This window comes from Felis catus, chromosome A1 (genome assembly GCF_018350175.1).
Source record: "Felis catus isolate Fca126 chromosome A1, F.catus_Fca126_mat1.0, whole genome shotgun sequence".
In the NCBI taxonomy this organism is placed as follows: Eukaryota; Metazoa; Chordata; class Mammalia; order Carnivora; family Felidae; genus Felis; species Felis catus.
Genome location: NC_058368.1, coordinates 203215026 through 203240891, shown reverse-complemented (window position 1 = coordinate 203240891; position 25866 = coordinate 203215026). Strand labels below are relative to the sequence as shown.

Here is a 25866-nt window from a genome sequence, read left to right as displayed (position 1 = left end):
AAAGTCATATTCAACATTTCAAATCAAAAGAAAATTCACAACATAGATATACACAAAGATAATCTATTTCTACTGCATTAATGTTGCATCACGTTTTGTTGTTGTTGTTAAAACCTGCCCAAATGCTTTTTGGAAAAGTGGGCTGTTAGAATATTCCATTCATAAAGCAGACATCTGTGTCTATAGCATGCAGACATTACCCTTGTCCTCCCAAGTTTTCTATGTATCTGAATTACTTCTGGATTAGAGACTCACATGAAAATCATAATTAACAAAAGTAGAGCCAAAGTGAGAAACTGAGGAAGGGCTGGAATATAATGTAGTCCAGATATATTTTAGACGACTTCATATCAAGGTCTTAGTTCTCCTTAGCAGTCCTTTTTTTCCCCTGCCTCATTGATTCTCTATGAACTACCATAATGATGTGAAGCTTTTACGACTCTTCTCAAATCCAACATCATAAGTTGTTTCTTTCACTTACACCTCTTGTTCCTTCTTTTTCATGTAAATAAGGATCACCTATGACATTTGTTAAGATAGCCAAGTGTCAGGGCACCTGGGTGGCTCAGTCGGGTAAGTGTCCAACTTTGGCTCAGGTCATGATCCCACGGTTCATGGGTTCAAGCCCCGTGTTTGGCTGTGTGCTGATAGCTCAGAGCCTGCAACCTGCTTCAGATTTTGTGTCTCCTCTCTCTCCGCCCCTCTGTCGCTCATGCTTTGTCTCTCAAAATAAATAAACATTAAAAAAATTTTGTAAAAAGGTATCAAAGTCTCAAGCATGCAGTTTGTTTCAAGAGCTTGAATTTTCAAAAAATTTTTCACATGATTCGAATGTAAGTGACATATAGGTCCCTCTCTTTTCCCTCCCATATCAGAATGGAGAGCATTCTTAAAAGTAGAATAAATACTGTGGACACAGTATGGTATCCTGGAAGAAGCATTGGCCTTGGAGTCAGCCAGATGTGCTTTGCAATCCTGGTTCTGTTAATAAAGCTTTCTTCTTTTTGAAAGAAGATAATCGTTAGTGGTATCTAAGAAGAATTAACTGGTAATCGTGCCTTAAATATGATAATCAGAAGTGTCTAGTTTTCTATAGAGGGTGAGAGAGTAAATATTTTCAGCTTTTTCAGTAAATATTTCAGCAGGCAACATGATCTCTACCACAAGTGTTCAACTCTGCTGTTGTAGCTATATATAAGAGCAGCCATAGACAATAGGTAAGCAAATGAGAGTAGTTGTGATCCAATAAAACTTTATTTACAAAATCAGATGGTTGGCAAGATTTGACCTGAAGGCTATATAGTTTATTGACCCCTCTCTAGAACATGAAAGTAATACAATTGAATTTATAAGTGTGTAAATTATTAAACATAATTTGGTGATTAATTTTATAATTATACATCTTTTTCTAAAAGATAGGAAAATCAAAACAGGATTTGATCATGGGAACATATTGTGGAGAGATTAACCACCACTGGGCTAGATTTGCATCGCTAATTGTTACCAATCGCTAGATCCTTATGATGTGGTGTCGGTTATTTTTAAGAGGAGATTTGTGTCGAAGTGGATTACTTTTTTTGTTCTTTGTTCCATCCATAGTTATTGAATTATCCATCCATATTCTTTGGCCTGTAACTTTGGCAGTGCTTTTCTGTAGTTGGAGGAGCAGACTTTCCCACTCCTTGACAAAGGGTGTTTTCCTGTGACTATCTCTGGTCAGGGAGATGTTGGCATCAATGACATAAGCAGGTTTATAATCTGTCTCCTGATGGGCTCTGTAGATTAGAACTTCTGGCAGCACAGTAAGAAGGGCAGCTTAGGCTAGCCTCTGGTCTCCTGAGGAGGATATCAACCATGGGGTGGAACAACCGCTGGCCTAACCAAGCTGGCTTCAGAAGCCGGAGTGGGTCCAGTTATGACCAGTGGAACCACCCAAACAAGCCCAGCTTCGAAAACGTTCAGCCAATGTGCAGATCAATGAGTACGAGCGGTTTAGTGTTTTAAGCCAATTTTATTTCAAGAATTTGAATTTGTAACAAATCGTTCATATGATTCTGATGCCAGTTGTATATTTGGCTATTTTCCCTCCTGTTCAGTTTGGGGATGATTTTTTAATGCAATGTTATTTTTGTCAGGGTTAACTGGTAAAGGAGTAATGTCATATGTATTACGGCCAGACAAACTGACAGACACATACATATACACACACATGCCAAAAGGTCTAACTGGCTTAGAACTTGCATTGAAATTTCCTTCTGTTTCTATAACACTTTTTTTTTTTTCCAGTCTCCATTGCTGGTTTTAGGAAGTGATGTTAGAGAGGAAGGCAAGAACCAAATAAAATGATGTGTGCCAAGTTAAAATTCTGTAGCCATAAGAAGTCACTAAAGGATTTTAAGCAAAGATCTCTCTTGTTTATATTGTGGTTTAAAATGGTCATATTATTAATCAGGTGTACAAAAGTACGGTTTTATTTTGCATAAAAGAATTATTTTTGCTCCTAGTCCTTATCTGCTAATAGAGAACAACCTTATAAACTTCACCCTGCAAGGCAAACCAGTTTCTTCTGGTTAAAACTTGGTCTCTTTCAGATGAGCTGGCTAAATCAAAGACTCTGCCCTGTGCTAATTCTCCCATTCCACATCACCCTTCTTCCTCACCTCTTCCTGGAGGGTGTCTGAGCATAGGGAGAAATTTCTAAGACTGAGACAGAAGGGGCCTCTGTTCCATGAGCTGCCCTCTTCATCCTTTCCGGCTTCAGATCCCCAGGCCTCTTATTATCTCTTTCACGTGCCCTTGGCAAACAGGAACTTGTGAACCATTTTACTCACGAGGAGGCTGTGGGGAATTAGAATCAAGGGTTATCTTGGGCCCATTCTTTCCGCTTGAAACACTTTGCATGAACTGGAGGCGCTCTTTGAGAGGTGTCTTCCCAAAATTCAAACATAGAAGGAAATACAAATGCCTGTTTTCAGCTGGGTTTGAAGGTTATTAAGAAGACAGAATCTAGGATAATGCGTCTCAAACTTAATGTACACATGAATTGCCTAGTAATCTCTAAAATATAGGAGGTCTGGATTGGGGCCCTAAATTCTGCATATCAACAAGCTTCCAGGAAATGCAATGATGCCAGTCCCTGGACCATACTATGAGAAACAAGGATCTCATTAAATTCCAGAGCATTTGGAGACTCACTGGGAAAGGTCTGAGGTAGCTCACCATCCTCTAAACTGTCCTTGCCGACTGTCCAGGGCTGTTACAACTTTCTCCTCCAACTACTGCCCAAACCCTGAAAATTTACTTTCAAGGTATCATTCAACACGCTGTATTGAAATTACTTTCTGTTTCTCTCAATTCCTTGAAATAACTCTCTGTGTCTAATTCTTTGGTGCTGCTTTTGCCTGATCCAGTGGAACATGGAATATTCTCAAAATAACATGATGATCTGTGCTCTTAAGTGTGCAAAATATGCAGTATCTTTACCAAACCTCTGAGAATGAAAAAAACAAGTCTTCATCCGCTGGTTCCTTTTATTGACAACATAGAATGAATAGCCTGGCCAGTTGCACTTTCTGGTTACTGGATTTGAAACAAATATAAAAGAAATGTATATGTAATACCTAAAGTTGAAAGGATTATTCACCTTCCTCCTCTCCGCCCTCATCCTGTACCCCCACCTCATAATATCTATTGCTTAAGTGTTAAAGAGCAAAAACTAAAATATTATCATTAATCTCTGATGGAATTTTGTTATAGTATATGTTTATAAGATCATAATTCATCTTAAAAGTTTACATGCTTACTGTTTTTCTTAAACGATGAAGAAGCATAATGTAAGGGAAAATTTTGGAATGTATCTTGTTTCTAGAAATATAATCTTTTTCAAAATATGAAAACAATTATTATATTCTAGGTTTTCTGTACAGCATTCAAACAACCAGTTGATGAGGTAATAAGTCAAATGAGAGAGGAGGAACTGATCCAAGTATCAATAATGCATTTCCAAAGCAAAATTTGCAACAGAACATGTTTACATCATGGTTTTAATCTATGAATGATATTATCATTAAACTATTATTTCCCAACTGAATTTAAGCTCCCTTTGGTGTCCTGCATGCTACATTTCATTTTAAGGTCTAATCCAAAATACAGAATTATTTTTGCTTTACATAGAAACATCAGAGGCTTTCAAATTATCCAAGACAGATCACCAAAACATAAACTTGTTTGAATAATTTTTAAGTGATTCCAAGCTACTAATGAATAGAATGGGGAAAGTTTTAGCTTCAAATTATGAACTTGCAAAAAATTTGTAAAGAACTGAATGTAAGGGGGGGGTGTATGGAAAATATTTGGTCACTTTAATTATAGGTTTAAATGCCACAAATGCTATAATAATACTTTGTACTTTACTTTTTTTTTTTTTTTTAAACTTCGGGGCAAAAAACCACGTTACAAACATTAAACCCAGTATCTCTTTAAAGAGATCCCCCTTGGGCATCATTTACAGATTGAGAAAAACAGGCAAAAAGGAAGTGTTTTCCTGGAGGCAGGTGAGGTACTCTCCATGTTAGCGTAGTTCTGAAAATGGTAACCACAGTTCTGCCCAAATTTTTACTTTTCCTCTCTGTAACTGTTAACTATAATAAAACATACTGAAATGTTTTTCTTAAATGATAGCTCCGGTCTGCTATTGTGTTTTTATTAATAGTTTTACTGTATTTCATTTATTATTATGAGGGAAAAAACAATTTGGGGATCTCTTTTTCCACCACCCAATGTTATTTTCAGCAACAGATGGTTTTCTGTTATTTGACAGTATTCTGGAAACCAACTATTCATTCATGTTTGATGTGGTCAGCCCACTGTGGTGAGCTAAAGACCATCATTACTGTTTGTGTAGTCCTTACATTCTGTTGAGCAGGGGTTTCATATTAGTGGCTGTGCTGGGTGATGTGTCTCAGGTAATTATGGCAGAAAACAGCGGGGGGATGCGTGCGTGGCACAATGCAAGACTGGAATTCTCCATCTTGCCTTCGAGGGAACAAACGCGTTCTCACCACAGTCACCTTTTCCACACTGTCTCCCATGTACAGAAAATGTTTTCTCATGATAGATGAAAAACGATGCATTTAGTCTCTAGAGATTTTATGTTTATTAATTTCACATGTTGTAAACATATTTTGCCCGAAGACTTAGTTATATTATTCTTAGATTCCACTTGTTTGCAGCTCCCATTAATTTACTTATTTTAAAAAAATATTTTATGTAGACAAAGGGGCTGTGGCTATGTCCCAAGATCTTTAGGCAGTTCTCCCATTAAAGTTATCTATTCTGTTTGTGACATGATAGCTTAGCAGGACACAGTAGGCCATTAGGAAAATAAGCAAATTCTTATCTGGAAGTCATTAACTAGAATCACTTTTTTTCTTTTGCCTGGAAGTTGGTTCTTTTCTCATCCTGGAAAAATATTTTGATAGAGAATTAAGTGCTGGTGAAAAGTGAATATGTGGCAGATGGACAGGAAGGGGGAGGGGACCCAAGCTACATTTGTCTGTGTGATCACTGGGGGAAGGGCAGGTAACAAAGACGAGGGCAGTGACGAGCTGCTGGCATTACCGGAGTTCAGTGCTTAAGTTCAGATGCGGAAATAGATCCATAGCCGATTCATTCTACCTCATTGGAAGGCTTCTAATCCATATTAGGTAATAGATAGAGTTAAGTAACAGAGTTTTAACACACAGTTTTTGATGATGATCCATGGAAATCATCTAGAACTGCAAATTAAAGTGAGCCATTGCAAGTCCAACAAGTCCTATAAACTCCAGACATTAAGTGAAGATGATATTTGTAGTGCCAATAAGAATTTCAAGGAAATTTCCTGGTCCAAAGTCATTAATAGCAGAGTCTCTCTGCCAGATTCCCTGCTGATGCCCATAGTGCATAAATGAGAGCAGAATCTGAGGGCTCTACTCAGTAGAAGCAAAACATGCTTTTCTTTGGAAAATCATGTCAGTTTTGTAACATTACAGAGCCATGCGCACATGGGGAGATCAATCATTATAAGCCTTCCTGTTCTCACAAATTTGTCATTTATAAGTGAATTGTGATATAAATATCCATTTCGTATTCACATGCCAAAGTTGGTAGTTCTTTTGGTTAGCTATCTTACAAAAAACAAACATGAAGTAAAGCTAGGTCTGTCTTCCAATTGTAAGTCAGCACACCGCTCCTGGTATTCACTGACCAACTTTAGAAGCTGAGTCAACGTCATCATATAAATTGTTTAGTGATCATTGGATTGCAAAGGCATTGTGTTTTAGAACCCAGATTATCTCACTTATATCAAAGAGGACTGACTGAGAGTCTGGGGCCATTGAGCCTACAGGCCCAGTGCTCTGTGATGTTTTCCTGGAACATTTATGGTCTATAAGCACAGGGTTGAGTGATGAACTTCTACCAACTCCCACAGAGAGTCTGTCCCAATGCTCAGATTGCGCTGAGCTCCAGAGTGAAGAAGGTACACAGATTTAGAGCCAGCAACCATATTGGTGGGTAGTCCCCCCCCCACCCCCCGCCGCCCATCTCCAATTATAAGAAGACAAGTGAAGGGGACAGCTTTTAGAGAGGACTTTTTACTCTCCTTCCTGACAATGTCCTGGAACATACATCATCGCTGACCTTAACTATCCTCTGAGAGAAAAAGGCCAGAGAGTGAGGTTTACAGTAATTTGTGTACAGTCTTGCACATCAGAAAAATCAAGAATGATGTGTCCTTCAGATAAAATCAATATCACTGAAATTAAATTAAAGAGAACTTAATGAGATTGTGCTTGTTGCTTATAAATGCACTCTAAGTATTGCCTCTCAAGCTAATGTATAGATTCCTTTCAAAGGGAAAAATTGTTCTCACAAACTGGAAAGGAACAGAACTATGGATCCAAATTTGAAATTCCCTGGCTTAAGAAGGTATCTTTTGCGTGCAAATTATCAATGCAAAAATAAAGTTTTAGCTTTATATATGATAAAATTGTCTCTTTAATAGAGTAAGATCCAAAGAAAAGAAGGGGAAACCCCTACAGATCTTATAGATCCCTAAGTCAGGACTGTAGTCAGGATAGCTGTATGAATAACTTGACAAAATACCTGTGACTACAGAACTTATGTAGTAAATTGCTAAAAGAACTAATAAATTTTATCAAATTGCCCAATTTAAATTTCATGATACCATAGAGCCTGTAGGTGAATATGGCTCAATCTGCTTTCCTAATAACTCAATAACATACATAATTCATAATAGCAGATCTGTATTGTAACTGTGACATATTCTAGTGTCAGACAAATCAGTCGGAACAAATCACTAGATTATCAGTGAAGATGAAATGGTCACTGTGCCAGAGCCAAATTGTGTTGGGGCAACATATTGTAAGACCTGTGCCAGATGATGAACTTCTGGTGAAAGACTGATAACGGTGGATACTGGACATGGGAGGAAAGTCTGTCGTTCTTTAGTTCATAACACAGTATTGAGAAATTCATCATCTGATTTCCTGCTGAACTGGCCGTTTAAAGGCACCCATGGGATGGGAATGAGGTAATGGTGAAAGCCTTTTGAAATTCTCCAAACTGTCTTCATTTAAAGGAACCAATACAGAGGCCTTGATTTTAATGGAACCATCTTCTAAAATACCAAGGGTATAAAGTGTGGTTTATCATACGAAGGTTTTTATTTTCCTCCAGTAAGTCTCAGTTTTTTGAGAGCCCCAAGTTGAAAAGAAGACCCAGAATTTGAAGAGGTAGTGAGGAGAGAAACGAAGGAGGTTTAGCTGCCCTCTCTGTCGTGACCCCATGCAGACTAAAATTTGGTGGTCCAATAAACCAGAGCCAAATGCTACTATTGCCACATTCAGGAAAGGAGAAAGATCACTTGGTTAGATTGTTGATTAAGCTTCAGTTAAAAATCAATCCTCTGTGAGATAGTTCTATCCCATCACAGGAAGCCAATTCTCCAATTCTTGACAGCTTTTTCTTTTTTTTTTTTTTAATTTTTTTTTCAACATTTTTATTTATTTTTGGGACAGAGAGAGACAGAGCATGAACGGGGGAGGGGCAGAGAGAGAGGGAGACACAGAATTGGAAACAGGCTCCAGGCTCCGAGCCATCAGCCCAGAGCCTGACGCGGGGCTCGAACTCACGGACCGCGAGATCGTGACCTGGCTGAAGTCGGACGCTTAACCGACTGCGCCACCCAGGCGCCCCTTGACAGCTTTTTCATAAGCACTAACTGGACTACAGAGAGGCCAGGTATTCTGGTATCATTGTAAATCCATCAATGTGTTTCTTTAAATATGTCAATTCTATGTATACAGAAAGTACGAATGTATTTAAGAATTGTTTGCTATTAATCATAATAGCTATATTTCACTGAGTGCACTCTATGGACCAGGTGCTATACTAAGAGCCTATATACCTCACCTCAATTAACCCTGACACCGACCCTGGGAGTAGGTATCAAAGCAAATACGGGGGCTGCCCAAGTATCATAGCTAGTAAGCGGGAGACACAGACTTGAAACCAGTCCATCTGTTTCTTATCCTTACATCCTAAGCCACTTCACTATCCTACTATCCCATTGTTTGCTATTTATATAGCCGACCAGCTTAGGCGTTGTATTCCAAGAGAGTTCGTTAATTCATAAGTTAATTTAGGTCCTAGGTTTTAAATCTAGATGACAATTCAAACATTTGGGATTTCAAGTCCAGTTCCAGTTGGCCTGCTTTGGCTACATTATTAAAGAAATCTAGCAAATATGACTTTCCCCTTTTCTGTACTATTGATAATCACATGGAAAGATTCCACATGAATGATATAAGAACTCATTGGATATATAGAAATATACACACACATACATATACATGTATATATCTATATATATATATAGAGAGAGAGAGAGAGGGAGAGAGAGAGAGAGAGGATTTTATGTCAAACATACACATCTTGGCCTGTGTCATTAAAAGAGGAAGTGAAACTTTTTTTCTGTTTGGTCAGCCATAACCTAGATGTCAGAAGCCTTAAAGTTCAGAATAAGGCTAGAGAGGTAGATGGGAGTCAGACACATACACACATACACACAGACACCAGACACATGCACACACACTCATCAGACCACTAGGAACCCAGGTGGCAGTATTTCATTAGCAGAGGGTTTACAAAGGGTTGATAAATTAATAAAGTGGGTAATGTCTTCAGGTTACCAAAATGGCCCCAATGCATTCTTCGCTTCTCCAGCTATGTCTACCATATTAAATTTCAGTTCTGTGCTTCACATTTTAAGAAGACCATTGCAAGTCTATAATATCAGAGGAGAGTGGTAGGATGATGGAGATCTAAAAGCAGGACTAATATTAAAATGGCCAAAAAGTCTGGGTGAGTTTAGGAAAATGAAAGAGAAGCTTAGGGAAGTAAAAGACAATTGTCACCAAGTATTTGAAAATCTGTTATGTAAAGCAAGAAAGGATTTAGCTTTGCATGGTTCCCAAGGACAAAAGTAGGGCCAGTGGGTAAAAGCTACAGAGAGGTAGACAGGTAGCTCAACTATTAAGAGCTTTCTGGTCATTAATGCTATTCAACAATGGACAAGGCTACCCTAAATTCGTAAAGAATGGAACAAATGAAAGGTACTGTCAGGGGCAGAAGAAAAACAAGGGGAGAGAAGACTCTAGAGAAAGTAGGGTGAGTAAACAGCAAAACCATAACAGAGTCAGAGTTACAGGATCTGCTTTGGAAATTAAAATTGTTATATCCAGGAAAGTTTAAATATGGATATGCTGGAAGTAGGGGGTTAAAAATAGACTTCTTTCCTCTTTACATGCAGAGTCATTTTTTAAAATTATGTAGTGGAAAAGTAAAAGATTCAAATTTAATAATTTTATTTCTAAATTATTATTTGGGGAGAAGACCCATTCTAGTTATGTAAAGCATCGTGTATGATGCTCTTTCATTTTCTATTAAATTTTTTTCTTGAGGAAATCCTCATTAGTGAAAATAACGCTATTGTTACTGGTCAAAAGGATAATATAAACTCAGAGTGATTTCTGTGGATTTGTTTTCTATTTAAGAATAGAGCGTTCAACTTCATTAAAAAAAAAAAACATATTGTTTTAAATTAAATTTCCAAATAAATAGACTTGGGTGTGAATTCCAGGGAAAATTTTTTGTGAAACTCAAAGACAAAAAATGTAACATCCCAAACTCGAAACATTCTAGTGGTTTTGTAAAACTGAAACATTTTGGGGGTTACTTATTGCCAAAGTTTTAAAATTATGGGTTCTAACCACATATGCCTTGCAAAACCTAACTGCTCTTTGAAGCAACCGTCTTGCTCATACATTAGTTAACAGCGACATCTTGTGGTCAGTTTTTACTTTAAAAAAGCATATGTAGGTATGCAAAAACTATATCCTTTTGCGTGTATATGTGTTTGTGTATATATATATGCAAAGTACAGAAATATACCATCTTACCTTACTACAAAAATACCCAATTTCTCCTTGCATTTCCAAATATATATATGGTGTTTATCCCCTATGCAAGTCTGTAATTGTTAAATTCTTTGTTTAAAATCATCACAAAAATACGTCATGTTGATAGCATGTATGCTTAATATAATTTGATGAGAATGGCACTTTAGCTCTGTGGTGCTCCTCTCTGAAACCCATAACCCCAATCTAACCATGAAAAAATATTAAACAAACCTCTTTCAGAGGTAGTTTCCAAATAAACTGACCAGTACTCCTCCAAACTGTCAAGGTCATGAGCAACTAGGAGAACCTGGGAAGCTCTCACAGACCAGGGGATGCTAAAGAGATGTGACAACTAAATGTAATGCGGTATCTTGATGGGCTCTTGGAACAGAAAAGGGACATTATGGAAAAACGAGTGAAATCCAAACAGAGTGGAGTTTAGTTAATGAATATGCACCAGTGCTGGTTTCTTAGCTGTGACATACGCACCATGGTAATGTAACATGTTAAAAATAGACACTGGTTGAGGGGTATACAGAAATAGAATTCCATAATATCTTTGCAACTGTTCTGTAAATCTAAAAGTATTCTAAAATTTTTAGAAGTTTATTTAAATTTTAAAATACTCTCAGATTATGAAATATGATGGGATTTATTGGATGGGACATATCACCCTTTCCAAAAATAAGAAACAAACAACAACTACTACAAAGATTTACAGAAAGAAAAAGATCGTAACAGCTTCTAAGTGTCCCAGATCTTATGCAGTGAATTTGTATTGCTGTAAATATACAATTAATAAAAACCCTATTTCTTTACAGAAAGAGGGCTTAGGGCTTAGCCCTGGATACCAACCATAAACAAGCCGATTTCATTATGGGATTAGAAATACAATGGAAGTAACTTCTGCTACCTTTGATATTATCTCCCATTCCTCCTTCTGCTCCTTACGAGCCCATGTACTTATTCTTTTGTCTGCCTGAAACTCTCTTTGTTCAGATGTCTTCAAGGTTCACTCCTTTATTCCCTTCAGTTCTCTGTTCAAATGTCCCTTAGGGAGGTTTGTTTGTTTTTTGGTTTTGTTTTGTTTTGTTTAATGTTCATTTATTTTGAGAGATAGAGAGCAAGTGAGGGAGGGGTAGAGAGAGAGGGAGAGAGGGAAACCCAAGCAGGCTCCACAGCTGCCATTACAGAGCCAGATGCAGGGGCTCAAACCCATGAACCAGGAGATCATGCCCTGAGCTTAAACCAAGGGTCAGACACTTAACCAAGTGAGCTGCCCAGGCATCCCCCATAGTGAAGTTCTTTTTTTCTTTTTCTTTTTTTTAATCAACTTGATTAAAAAAGCAACCTCCCCATCATCACTCTCTGTTTTCTAATCTTGTATCTTATGCTCCAGAGTGCTTATCCACATGGAGTATTACCTACTTGTTTATTTTCCATCCCCCTAGGCTAGCATATCAGAGCAAGAATTTTGTTTTAGTTACAGCTGAATCCCCAGTGCCCAGTCCAGTGTCAATCACATGATAGCCATTTGTTCAACGAAGCTAAAATTTTCTCATCTGAAACTGGTGTCTACTATTTCAGTCCTTCTAACTGGAAGTAGGAAGAGGGGACACTGAGGAGATGCCTGATCTGTCTTTCGAATTACCGCCTATATTAATGACAGTGCGCTCAGCTCCTATTTCTGTCAGCCTCTTTGCTCAGGCTTCACAGTATAGCTGCTGGTTATTGTCCATTTGCACCCAGCTTCCAAATCTATTCTCTGTCCTTCTCTGCCATGCTCCCTAAACTGGGAAGCTGAGTCCTGAGGACTGTCTGCCTTGGGGCTCCTTTGCTGACTGGTTTGTAGCTGGTTTGGATAAAGAATATGAGAGGAGAGAAGTTAGGGTATTTCTTCCTTATGTCCTCCCTGTTTTGTATTTCCCATGATGACAGATCCCATCAAGTGGTTCCTCCTTCAGAGCACAGGTCTCTCAGGGCTCTGGTAATATGCTTTCTTTTTTTCGCCCGTTCAGAACTTGAGGTGGGCATGTCTGACGACAGTGGCTAGTCTTTGAGTATTTCGCCATCCCTCATTTGCTCTGTTAACCCTGTCTACCCCTCTGTAAGTAGTCTGTTAATTAAAATCTATATGTACCATATGGGGTAAATTATTTTCCCAACCATGACCCAGAATGACACCCTAAAGCAGTGTTTCTCAAATTTTAGCATGCATCAGAATGACCTAAGGCATATGCTAAAATGTGCATTGCTGGGCGCCATACCCCCAGAGTTTGAGTTTGAGTTGATCTAGGGTGAGACTCCCAAAGAAACATTTCTAGTACCCAGGTGATGCTGATACTGCTAGTTTGAGGTCCATACAATGTTATCACTGTTCTACAGAATATTATTTTATGATCCCAAGTGGTACGTGTTAGGGGTGTTATAAATGAAAACTTCTCACAAACATAAAATAGATATTGTGTGAGTGTTGGGGGTTCAGGCGGTGAGGGCAGGCTCAGGAAAAGTAGTGTCTGTTATCTCATTAGGATGTGTGGATTAGTTCATCTTCCTGATCCCTATCCCAAAGACGACAGAGCGCTAGATAATCACAACAGCAGCTAAAATTTATTGAACATTCACAACATGCTTATCACTCTTGGAAGCACTCTGACGTATCATCATCTTATTTAAACCTAATACTATTATCAGGTAGATAGGCTATTGTTTCCATTTTAAAGATGAACTCAACAACTCAAATGATTTAAATCCTGAATGAACTAGACTGATCCTCATAGATCTCTAAGTGCTACCAATTCTAAGGATCGTTGCCATCTACTATTTGAACTAGAGATTGAAGTCTACTATTTTCTGATGCATAAAAGTTCAACTTCATTGTACAAGAGGCAATTTGAGAAATATTAATATTTGCTGAATAATGTACAAAAACCAAACTTGAGAATGTTGAGGGTTGCCTCTGTGTACATACATGTGTGTGCTCATGTGTGCACATGTGAACATACTATCCTTCCTATCTGATTTGTGATTATTCTAATCACTCAACCTATAAACCTCAATGTCCCATCCTCTGAAATTTGCAATATCCTTCTGTACTATCCCCAGCTGTCTTTTTTACTCCATTGCTTGGGAAAACATTTAGAATCGTCTACATTTGTTAGCAAATTCAAGTTTCTACATTTGACTATTCCTTCAACAATATTGTAACACTCAGAGTTCAGCCTGATTGTTGAGAGCAGAATGTGTTAATGCAGGAAATTAGAGGCAGGAAAGTTGCTTTCAGGAAATCCAGAAGTGCAGCTATTATAGGAATGTTACCATTGATCTCAGCTACCTGTAGTATGGGAAGAAATGATTTATTAGTCATAAGGAAACACATGAAAAATGGACCCTTATCTCACACCATCTACAAAAATCAATTCCAGATGAATTAAAGATTAAAATGTGAAAAAATTAATAAAACAGGTAATATATCTACAACATCAGGGTTGCTAAGTATCACTTCAAGCAGATTTAAAAATGAGCAAAACATAAATATGACCACACTGAAGTTAAGAAATTATATGTATCAAATGATACAATAAAGAAAGTGAAAAGTCGGGTCATAAACTGGAAAACACATTTACAAATCATTTGAAAAAAGATGGACAACTCCTGAACAAGCATGTCAGAACAGAGGAAATACAAATGACCAGTAAATGTATTAAAGCATGTTCAAATTCACCAATAGCCAGGGAAATGTAAATTAGAACCACACCAAAAAGGATCATTTTACACACACCAAATGAGCAAAAGTTTAACTCTGACAATATCAAGTGTTGCTGATGATAAATTTCTAGCAAGTGGAAACAATTTCTTAGAAAAAATATTTGACACCCTAATAAAGTTGAAGATGACCCAACTGTTCCACTTCTGGCATATACCATAGGGAAGATACATTCAAGGAGGATTATTTGAAATACCCAAAAATGAGAAACAATGCAAATGTTGAACAGGAGGATTACCCTATTGAAATCTTTCCATAAAGGTAATTCTATATAACCTAAAAGCAAACTACAATTACCTATCCAAAATAGGTAAGTCTCAGAAACCTAAAGTTGAATGGCTAAACTCATCACAGATGAAAATACTTAGCATGACTCCATTTATAAAAAGTTCCAAAACATCAAAACTGAACAATATACAGCTAGGACTACCTTGAATGGTCACAACGGTTGTTCACTGCACAAGTCCAGGGTTGACCTTCAGAGAGTAAATATTTAAGAATATCCACTCAGATAAAACTATACAGACAAACAAAAGAACTGCAAACACAAAGTTCAGGATAGCGGTTACCTCGGGGTGGGGAGAAAGAGGGATGAGATTGGGGTCTCAGTGGAAGGAGAATTCTTCAAAGCTACTGGTAATGTTCTACTTCCTGAACTGAGCGCTGGGTACCTGCCTGTTTATTTTGTTTTATTCTTAAAATTTTAGAAAAATATTATCAATATCATCTTGCACGTATTCAATCTTAAATTACAGTTTTTTAAAAGAACTCATGGATTCCACCTCCTCGCCTACACAACCCACAGCAATATCGTTTTCAGTTTACTCCATAATTGTGTTCTCACTTGTGTCAGTAATACCTTCTTTGTTCTCAAATCAATAGGAATGATCTGTTTCTTATTTGAATTCTCTTCAGGGTTCAACACTATTTGGGATTCCCTAGTATGATTTCTACCAAACCTCTCTTTCCTGGCCTTCTCCCTCCCTCTGAAGAGGTTTCTCTCCCTTTACCTTGGCAAAGTTTCTCTAATCTGTCAACCCCTAAAATATTGGTAGCCATCAAGTCTCCAAACCACTCTGTTCTCATTCTCAATAATGTCTTAAGGCAATCTCACTGATGCTCATGGTTTCAACCTACCACATATTTATTGATCCCAACATCTGTATTTCTAGCCTCATCCTTTGTCCTGAGTTCCATTGTCATATAGCAAATGGTTGGTAAGAAGCTATCCAAAACTGGATTCATCATCTTCTCCCACAAACATTTTTTCTTCACATTTGGAAAATGATGCCACCATCTGTATTGTTTCCCTTAGAGTTATTCCAGAAGATTTCTCATTTTCTTTATTTCCCTCATACAAATTCCGTTCATTATACACCCAAAATGTCTCTCCTATAGATTCCTCTTTCCACCACTACTTCAGCTAGCTTTGTTCAGATTCTCATCATTTTTCTCTTGACCATTGCAATAGCTTTATTAAAACTTCCTGTGCCTCCATTCTGACCCCTTTTATTTAATCTTTGCTGTCACCAGCAACTTTCTCATATGGAATAATTTATCTGCTCATAGTTCCGCCCTAGTTGGCCATCGCCTCAAACATCATACACGAAATTTATATGGCATACAAGACTCTACACAGAGATATGGCCATTACAATATAAAGGATAAACTCAGGTCCAGAGTCTTCAACCCACATCACAGATTTCATATTTTGATGACTGCTGGGCTCAGAGAACCATGGAGGTGTGGCTATAAAGGCAGCTCCTCTGTCAAGACATTACTTTCTCGCTAGTTCAGAATGACACTTCGTGGGCACAAGTCTAAGATTCTGTTTTCTCTCCCATTGATGGAGAGTGCAGACAGGCTGGATGTGACATTGTGCCTTTTACCTTGGTCCTCTTCCTGCTACCTGGCTCCTTGGGAAGCCTCTGCAAGGAGAAGCCATCTTGGGTTCTGGGAAGCCATCTTGGGAAGCCATCTTGTTGTTGCTGTTTTGTTTTGTTTTTGTCAGTTCAAGTTGTAGGCCATTAAGCCTGCACTTGAACCAAAAGTGAGCTTGTTCCGGGGTAACTGTTAACTTGTTCTGATTCCACACTGGCTTCTTTCAGGTTATTCTCTGTTTTGACTCCACTTCTTCTGATAGCTTCTTCCAAATTCTAGCCCTTGAATTTTCTAGTTTATTCTCTCCAATTTGAACTTGGGTGAGCAGACAATTAAACTTTGACATGGAAGGTCAATACAGTCTAACCCAGAATTCTACTTTGGGTTAGAATTTTACTATATGATCAGATATATTTAGCAAGTAATTGGCCATCTGGTGGAATAATATCTGAGGCATCTATTCAGATTCTGGTAATATCTTACTTTTTTTCTTAACTTCTTCTAAGTTAAATTTTGTTCTGATTTGTAAAAGAAAGAAAGAATAAAGATAAATTAGAAATTACAGGGAAGAAAAATGCCAATAATTTCATCACCTGCTTTCAACCTTCGTCAACATTTTAATTGCACTTCTTTCCTGGGTTTTTCTACGTGTCTTTGTGTGCATATAGGTCTTATTAGATCATGCGGTTTATGCAGGTTTTCTTGTAAATCTTGGTTTTAAAATTTGTCTTTATTTCAAAAGCATTTTATTATTTTTTAAAATTTCTTAATGTTTATTTATTTCTTTTTGAGAGAGAGGGAGAGCACAAGCGGAGGAGGGGCAAAGAGAGAGGGAGAACAGAATCTGAAGCAGGCTCCAGGCTCTGAGCTGTCAGCACAGAGCCCTACACAGGGCTCAAACTCATAAACTCACAAATCATGGGATCATGACCTGAGCCAAAGGTGGCATTAACCGACTGAGGCACCCAGGTGCCCCAGCATTTTATTGTTTTATAAATTTTATTTTATTGGTTTCATAGTATTTTTTAATTTAAATGTACACCTTATCTAAACAATCCCTTGTTATTAGATAATTGTGTGTAAGTATGCTATTTGCTATTACAAATGTTTACTACTTATGATCACAAATTTCCTATGACAAATAACAAACATTATATTGCAAAGTGCCAAGCAAGTTATTCTTTATGTCTTTCCCTCTTCCCCTCTTTCACTTTTACCCTGAGACCATTTTTTCTACCTCAGATGTCACTGCAAGGTAAACAATGATTGAATTTCTGTAACCTGAAGTAAAGACCATGTTTTCAGGGCTGTTTTCCTTCTCATGCATGACTATATAAAACAGAGCCTAGAGGAAGGAGAGGAAGAGGCAAAGTGGAGACACAAATGCAAGAAAGAAGACAGTCGACAGGGCAGAGGGCGCACTAATTGGAAAGGGGAGGGAAAAGTGTTCTTGGTGGAGGACCAGGAAGCTGGGTGGAAGGATGCACAGACAAGCAGTCCTAGACGGAGGACGGATCCCATATGTGGTTCAGTGGTTCTGGGATCTTCAAACATCCCTGATAAGACAGCAGGGACTTAGATCGCATAGGGAGTGGTGACAGTGATGGTAATGGTGCAGTGAGAGGTCAGCCTCTGGCCCCGACTTGGGCAAAGCTCAACTTTTTCCTGGGAGTGGGCAGCACTCAAATTATACTGAGTCACTCTCTTTGAATTATGAGTAATTTCCTCAGGGTTAGTAGTAATGGGCGTTTTAGGAGGCTCAACTGTATCACCAAAGTACTCTCCCAAAAGGCGGTAACAATTTATTTTCCCACTGTGAATACCACACTTTGATGACTGCTTATAATAAGTTGTTTAAGATTATTTTAACTACTTGAGTTATTTTAGGAAAAATTAATTTTTAGACCCACTTATATTGATGTGAATTTGAAAAAAAATGTAATGAATAATGAGAGGAAAATCATGGTCTTTCCCCTGTGTCATATTGCAGACAAGTTTCCATAAAACTGGGATGATGACTTCACTTGTAAAAGACACTTGATGTATCAAATGCAGCCATATGTTCCAAATATAACAGATTACTGCCATGTGCCTAAGGAACACTGTGTTGTGTAAGTTGAAAGAACATTTGAAATATACGTTTGCATTTCAGAAACTTTATATTGCAGGCATGAAATGCTCACATTTCAATGACAAAGAAATAGGAAAATATGTAGCCTTATGCTTAGGGTATAATCAGTTTGGTGAGATACTAAGCAATATTAAAATCTAGCCCTGTATATAAGAAAAAAAGTATATTTAATTTCATTGGTATCCTCCTAAAAAGTTCTTGGTGGGGAGCGAGGACCAGAAACAACCGGCAGATAGAGAAAAGGATGAAGGGAAACTCACCGTTTAACATTTAAGAAAGCATCATATGCATGCTTGTCGAGGCTCACTTATTGACTCTGAGTAGATTGTGACTATATCAGTGCTTCTCCTGATCCTGCCGTTTTAAAAAAATGTTCATAGTTTGTTCATCATGGACTTTTTGATATTGATTTTGATTTTTAAAGATGTTTCATTAAATTATTATTTATGTTGATTACTGAGTTTTTTGCACCCCTTAAGGTTTGCACTGGAGGTGACTGAGATACCTTATTACTGGCTCCACATGTTTGCCCCACTTAACTCTTTTCTCCCCTTTTAGTCCTGTCTCTGCTGAGGAGCACAGCATATTCACGTGACCACCAAAAGAATCAGAAGTTCCTGCTATATTCTCCCAACCAGACCTCCATCTTTCTTACTTCGCTGCCACCAAATAAGTCATAAGTACATTCTATTCCTAGATTTCTTCTCCTAGCTGGTTGTAGGGAAGATAATAATCTATATGGCACATGAATATTGAAAAGTAATTATATTATTATTCTTTGGGTATATATATGTGTTTAAAAAGAATATACCTAAAGTTAAGATCTCTTCTTAGTTGCCTACTGTGGAAATCTATATTCTCCTGGTGCTAGGGAGATAGCTGTGACAAAGACAAGATTCTGGCTCTCATGGAATTTACATTATGGGAGATAATACCTATATGGAGGTATGATCAAGAATGGTGACATTTCATATACTTTGGCAAATATGGTGAGAATGTGAGAAAATGTGCATTTATGACCAGGATGGGAACATAATGGTAGGTAATATGTCTAAATATAAAAATGCGGGGCTCCTGGGTGGCTCAGTCGCTTGAGCGTCTGACTTCGGCTCAGGACATGATCTCGTGGTCTGTGAGTTCAAGCCCCGCATCGGGCTCTGTGCTGACAGCTCAGAGCCTGGAGCCTGCTTCCGATTATGTGTCTCCCTCTCTCTCTGCCCCTCCCCCGCTCATGCTCTGTCTCTCTTTCTCTGTCAAAAATAAATAAACATTAAAATTTTTTTTTAAAAATGCATATTATTTGTGTCCCAGAAACTCCACTCTTCAGAGTCTAGCCCACAAAAATAAAAGCATCAGTACTTAAAAATATTTATTACCTTACTGCTTATAATGTAAAAAAGGAAAGAAAGAAATTTAAAAAATTGAATTAACCTGAATGTTCTTCCAAGAGATTGCCTAAATAAATTATGGTAAATGCATAGCATGACTATAATGCAGCTATGGAAAAAAGTGAGTTATATTTTTATCTATTGCCCTAGAGGACTGTTCGTGGTATGTATGAGATTAATTCTCTTTTTATTTAAAATAAATCCTCCTCAAACAGAAAAATTCATATGTTTTCTCTCTATATAAGCATCAATATAAAATATTTATAGTTTTATGAGCTTTGTGGGAGGCAGTGATCAGGTCTGCTGCTCTGAAGCCAAGAGTAAAAGAAAACAGATTGCAGATAAACATATCTATAGCATAGCAATAAACCTGTGTTTATTGTTCATTTTTCCCCCCTCACATAACAAAAAGACTGGAGGCATGCGTCTGGACTAGTGTATGACTTAAAGATGATATGAATGTCCCAGGAGCACCTATTTTTCTGCTTCTTATCCACTCTTAGGATGGGGCTTTTGTCTTGATGGTTTATGTCTTCCTGCGTCTTCATTTCAGGAAGAGAAAAAAAAAGAGTTGGGGTGGGGGGGGCAAAGAGCCTCTCCTTGTGAAGCTTGCCTTTATGTTCTGGAAAGATTGCTTTCCCCAGGAACTTTCTTAGTAAGGCAAAAGATGAGGGAATGGGTGATTTGATTAATCAAATGTTTTTGTTCTTATAAAATGACCATACATTCCAGTGGGTGACCAATGCTTGTATTAGAATGTAAAACTCAAAACTTACAATGAGAATATTTGAGTCCTTAATTATATATGAAAAATGCTTTCAAAAAAGAGGGCATAACTGAGAATAAACTGAAGGTGGCACCTGTTGGGATGAGCACTGGGTGTTGTATGGAAACCAATTTGACAATACATTTCATGTTAAAAAAAAGAGGGTATCTCTCTGTCTCTCTCTCTCTCTCTCCCTCACCCCATCTCTCTCTCAATTTCTCTCTATATGTACACATACATAACATTATACATATAATATATACTTTAATATATATACTGTAGCATATATAATAGATATGTATATATAATATACACACATGTATACACAATAATATATAATATGGCATATATGCATATATGTATCTATAATAATATTATATACCTATATATGTGTATATATAATTATTGCTGTCTTATTTTCAGGTAAAGCCCCAAAACATGAGGTACCAGCTAGTTCCACTTTAGGTAAATTGCCAGTCTACCCATGCAGGAATTGCAAAGAAGTTTATAGAACATAATTTTGTGTTTTTAACCCCTTCCCCCATCCCAAAAGACGGGAGAGACTGAGAGTGTACACCGAGAATCTGTCTCCCCAACGTCGTCATTGAGAGGGCAGAAAAGGTGATGCCCTTACCTTCAACTTAGCTAGAAAATGACCTTCTAATGGGACCCTTTGGAGGAGCTTAGTACTGGTCTTCTAGAGTTTGGGAGGATAGTGGACTGGTGCCTGATTCACAGCTTGGCAGCCTAGTGAGCTGGGTGAGAAGCTGCTGTGGGGAAACAGAGGAAGCCTGTGGCAAGCCTGCCCTCCTCCTACAGCAAGCAGACAGCCTAGGCCGACTGGGAAAAGGGCGGAAAGAAGACAGAACTTTAAATAAAGTTGACAGCATTTTTTTTTTCTGTTTCTTATTGCACTGAACTGAGCATGTAATTATAGGACTAAGATATTTTTGTGCCTAGAAGCAACTGGAGGACTTACTAAGATCAATTAGAAAAATAATAGAACTTGCCCTAAATTTTTTCCAAGATGCAGGAAAGAAATAGCTTTTCAGAGCAGGCTTGAATAGGCGTCAGTAACAAGAATAAACAGCATCTCACTCGACTTCTGAGTATGTGTATATGTACGTAGATATTCTTATGCAGGAATGTCATTCTTTAGAAGAATGTACAGGAGGCTGTTGACAGTAATTGCCTCTGGAGAAGGAAAAGGAGGGACTGGGAATGAGGAAGGAACAGAGAATTTTACTGCACATTCTTTGGACTCTGCATTGGTTAGCTTGGCCATGTATCATTTAAGAAAAATTAATTTTAAGGGGGACACTAAACCCCTCCAGTGGCTCTGATTTGCCTTTGTAAAACATTGATTATAAATTATGTAAACGTGCTGAAAAGTAGCAAGTTCTAATCAAAAGAATACCAATAAAAGAAGCTAACCAAGAAGTTGGAGAATCCTGAATTAGCAGTTTCTTGGAAGTCTGAAATGCTATCTACTTGTTAATCAAACTTATCTTGAGGAGTGAAAATCACAGACGTGTTCTCACGTGTAGTTATTTTTGTAGATGAAATTTTCAATTATGAAAATGGCCAACATATATACTTTGTCAAAACAAGAGTTACACCCCTATTTACATGTGTACTGCTTAACTACCCCCAATGCCACCAGCACCACCACCAAGAATGATAAATACAAACTTACACTTTTCAAGTTCTTAAGAGGGTACTTTGCAAGTTATTTTTTTCTAATAATTTTATGTTTAAGTTTTGATCCACTTTAATTTTTCCAAAAGATGTAAGAGGTCAAATGTTGTTGTTTTTTTTTTTCTTACTTTGTTTTGGTTTTGACCTGTTGATGTCTAGTTCAACACCATTTGCTGAAAAGGCTATCTTTCTTCCATTGACGATGATCTTGAGAGCCTTAAAGTCAAGTAGCCTGATCCTCCCACTTTATTCTTCTTTTTCAAAATTGTTTGAGCTATTCTTTGTTCTGAGCAAGAGTTCCATGATTTTGCAAATAAACCAGAAGAAAAATAATATTCCCTTTGGAGCACGACTGTGAGATTACGGGAGATGACACATATGAAATATCTAATATGGTACCTGGCATAAGATGTAGATACTTAGCTTCCTTCCTGGGGATTCTAAACCAACCATCAAAAATATTTCACACCCGCGCGTGCGCACGCACGCACACACACACACACACACACACACACACCCTCCCCTAGTAATACTTTATATTTTCAGTTTTATGTAAATGTGTTATATATGCAACCAGGTAAGAAATATATGTGAAGGAAACAGCTCAAAAGGACCAGCTGTCACTCCCATCCATATCTGCACATAGAAAACATCCTGTTGCCATTTCCTTCCCACATCCTCAGTAGACCTAAGAAGCTCGACTAAGGATTACAATCAACTAGGCAGCTTTTGTCTCACCCAAACATCAGCAGAGTTGTTCTGATGCCCAACCACGACAGGGGGGAGAAACTGTGATTATAAATATCACCCAACTCATCAGAACCTGTTTCTGAGTAAGATACTGGCTGTCACTGACAAAATGGCAACATCCCATTCCATGTTAGCCCACTGGCCTCCATATTCTTCCCACTTTCCAGGTATATTGTGGCTTTTGCCCTTTCTCAGATTTGTCCTCTGGATGTGCACGTGGCCCTATCCTTCCGGGGAGGGGGGGTGCAGGGAAGAGGAGCTTCTCTGCCCTGTCTATTGAAATCACTCCGCTCAACCCTATACTATTTGGTCTCCTTCCCTGCTGTATTTTTCCTATTACCTCCTATCACCATCTAACATAGACACGTATATTTGATTTTTTGGTTAGATGACTTTATCCACTAGCATGTGAGCTCCATGAAAGCCGTTATTTCACTGCCATATCCTGTGTACCTAGAACACATATATGCTGGCATATAATAAGTCACTTGATAAATATTTATTGAATGAATCAAGTAGAGAGGGCTCAAAAATCCTTGGTGAATGTCATAGCTTTTGACTACAATATTTAAATTGAAGACCAGTGGCAACCTTACTAGGGAAGATGTTAATATCCATTTTCTTCTAGGAGAATGTCAATTAAATTTTGTTAGTGTTTATTTATTTTTGAGAGAGAGAGACAGAGTGCAAGTGGGGGAGGGCAGAGAGAGAGAGGAAGACATAGAATCTGAAGCAGGCTCCAGGCTCTGAGCTGTCAGCACAGAGTCTGACATGGGGACCGAACCCACAAACCACGAGATCATGACCTGAGCTGAAATTGGACGCCCAAATGACTGAGCCACCCAAGCACCCCAGAAGAGTCTCAATTATATAAACACATATAAATAGATAAATTCATGTTTCACAAATTCTCCTATTTCCTTCCCCAAATCAACTCACTCTCCAACATCCACCCCAGAAAAATACGAGAGACTAAAGGAAAAATGCATCCCTTGTCCATAGACCTTCTCCTATCTGACTGGGCGACTTTCTCATACCTACATTCGGTTCAGAATCTGTAACCACTCACCTTCTTTACTGCTATTGTTGCTTCTAGCCAGAATCAAAAATATGCCAAATTGTCTTCTAATGGTTTCACTGCTTCCAAATTTGACCCTCCACAATCTTTATTTCCCAATCAGCCATAGTGTTCTAGACTGAGTTGTGGCCTTCTAAAATTCATATGTTTAGGCTGTAACCCCCAATGTGACTGTATTTGGAGGTAGAGCCTTTAGGGAAGTAATTAAGGTTAAACGAGGTCATACAATTAGGACACTAATCTGACAGGCTTCTCTCCTTATGATAAAGGACACCAGCAAGCTCAGTCTCTCTCTGCCATGTGAGGACACTGCAAAGCAGCTGTCCTCAAGCCAGACGAGAGCTCTCACCAGAGCCCAACCATACTGTTACCCTGATCTCAGACTTGCAGCCTTTAGAACTAGGAGAAAATACATTTTTGTTGTTAAATCACACAAGCTACCTAATACATGGAGTAATTCTTTTAAAACCTAAGACACACGAGGACCTCCCTCTGAGTAGAAATTTCCAATGGCTTCCCACTCCTCCCCGACTATGAAGTCTTAATAATCCTAGCAGTTGCCTCTGGGAACCTATAAATTCTGGTTCCATTTCTAATACCATTTCCTTCTACTCTCCACATGTGTCATTTCCTTCAGTCTCACTGGCCTCCTTCCTGGTTCTTGAACCCACCAGGTATGTTTCTATCTCAGCGTCCTGCTGGAATCCTCTTTCCCTAGATATTAGCATGAATCACTCCTTCACTTCCTTCAGGCTTTCACTCCAGTGTTTTCTTTTCCATGAGCATTACTCTTGACTACATACTTTAAATTGCAAACCCTCTCCCTGCAGACTGCATTGATGAGCCTTACTTCCCCTGCTCTTTTTTTTTTTTCATAACGTTTACTTCCTTTTAACAAATCATATCATTTACTCATTTTTTATATTGTATTATGTGTTTCCTTCTGTTAGAGTACAAGCTTTTGTCTGTTTGGTTCACGGAGTATCCCAAGCACTTTGTACACTGCCTACCACATAAAATGCATTAAAAAATTATTCATTAAATACAACTGACAGACAGGCAAATAACCTGGATTTTAGTCCCGATACTGCCCCTACCATGCTGTATGACTTGCCCTTTATATCTCTTTCTTTGTGTGTAATACAAGAACTTTGGATCATACTGGAAAGAAAGCCTACTTCTTTCCAAATGGTCCTGACTGGATTCTTTCTCACTAGTATGCTCTTTTGTTTATACTTATGTGGTCCTGCCCCAGCCTTCAGTAAGCATGCTCTTTCCTTTCCCAGAGGCTCCCTCCTTGGTTCATAATGTTGACAATCAGCAAATATTGGATAATTAAAATTATTTTGATTCACAGACCAAAAAAGTATAAAAGCAATTTCTGAAAATACTGTTCTGTCTTACAGTGTTAATTGGTCTCTAGTTCTGATTTCTAATCCTAAAATCTATGTTGGAATAGTACGAAACTACCTACAACTGTTGAGCTAGGATTTCTATGATATATTCTCTAAAAATATATTTATGATTTCTTCACACAAAGAAGGGTCACTTTGGGTAATACTGAACACGTTGCTTTTACCTTTTAAATACTGAAAAAAGTTTAAAGATCTTAACTCTCTTATGTCCTCCTTTTGGTATATTAATGTCAAGATATTTGAGAATTCTGCTAGCAACTTCTCACAGAAGATATTATTGTAATGAATTTAAAGTATATGTTTCTAAATGTCAGTTTAATAGACCTGCAAGTTCATAGTTAAGTTGTACCATCATTTCTTATGCAAAGGTATACATAAGTCATAACTTCCTTTTAGCAACAAAATGTTTGGTTTTCAATACCCTCAATAATTATTGCAATAAATGCAAACAAACATGATTCTAGTTCCTA

At 37.9% G+C, this 25866-nt stretch overlaps 1 long non-coding RNA gene across 6 annotated transcripts in view; it reads right to left on the bottom strand.

Moving 5' to 3' along the window:
• The window catches only part of LOC111562346, a 79743-nt gene that overhangs the window by 52955 nt on the left and 922 nt on the right, over positions 1-25866 (bottom strand). For 5 of the 6 annotated variants that reach the window (XR_006585311.1, XR_006585309.1, XR_006585314.1 and 2 more), the window contains exon 2: positions 2661-2838. The exons of the other annotated variant lie outside the window; for it this stretch is intronic. This is a non-coding gene — a long non-coding RNA (uncharacterized LOC111562346). The remainder of the gene's footprint in view (positions 1-2660; positions 2839-25866) is intronic. 6 annotated transcript variants of the gene reach the window in all.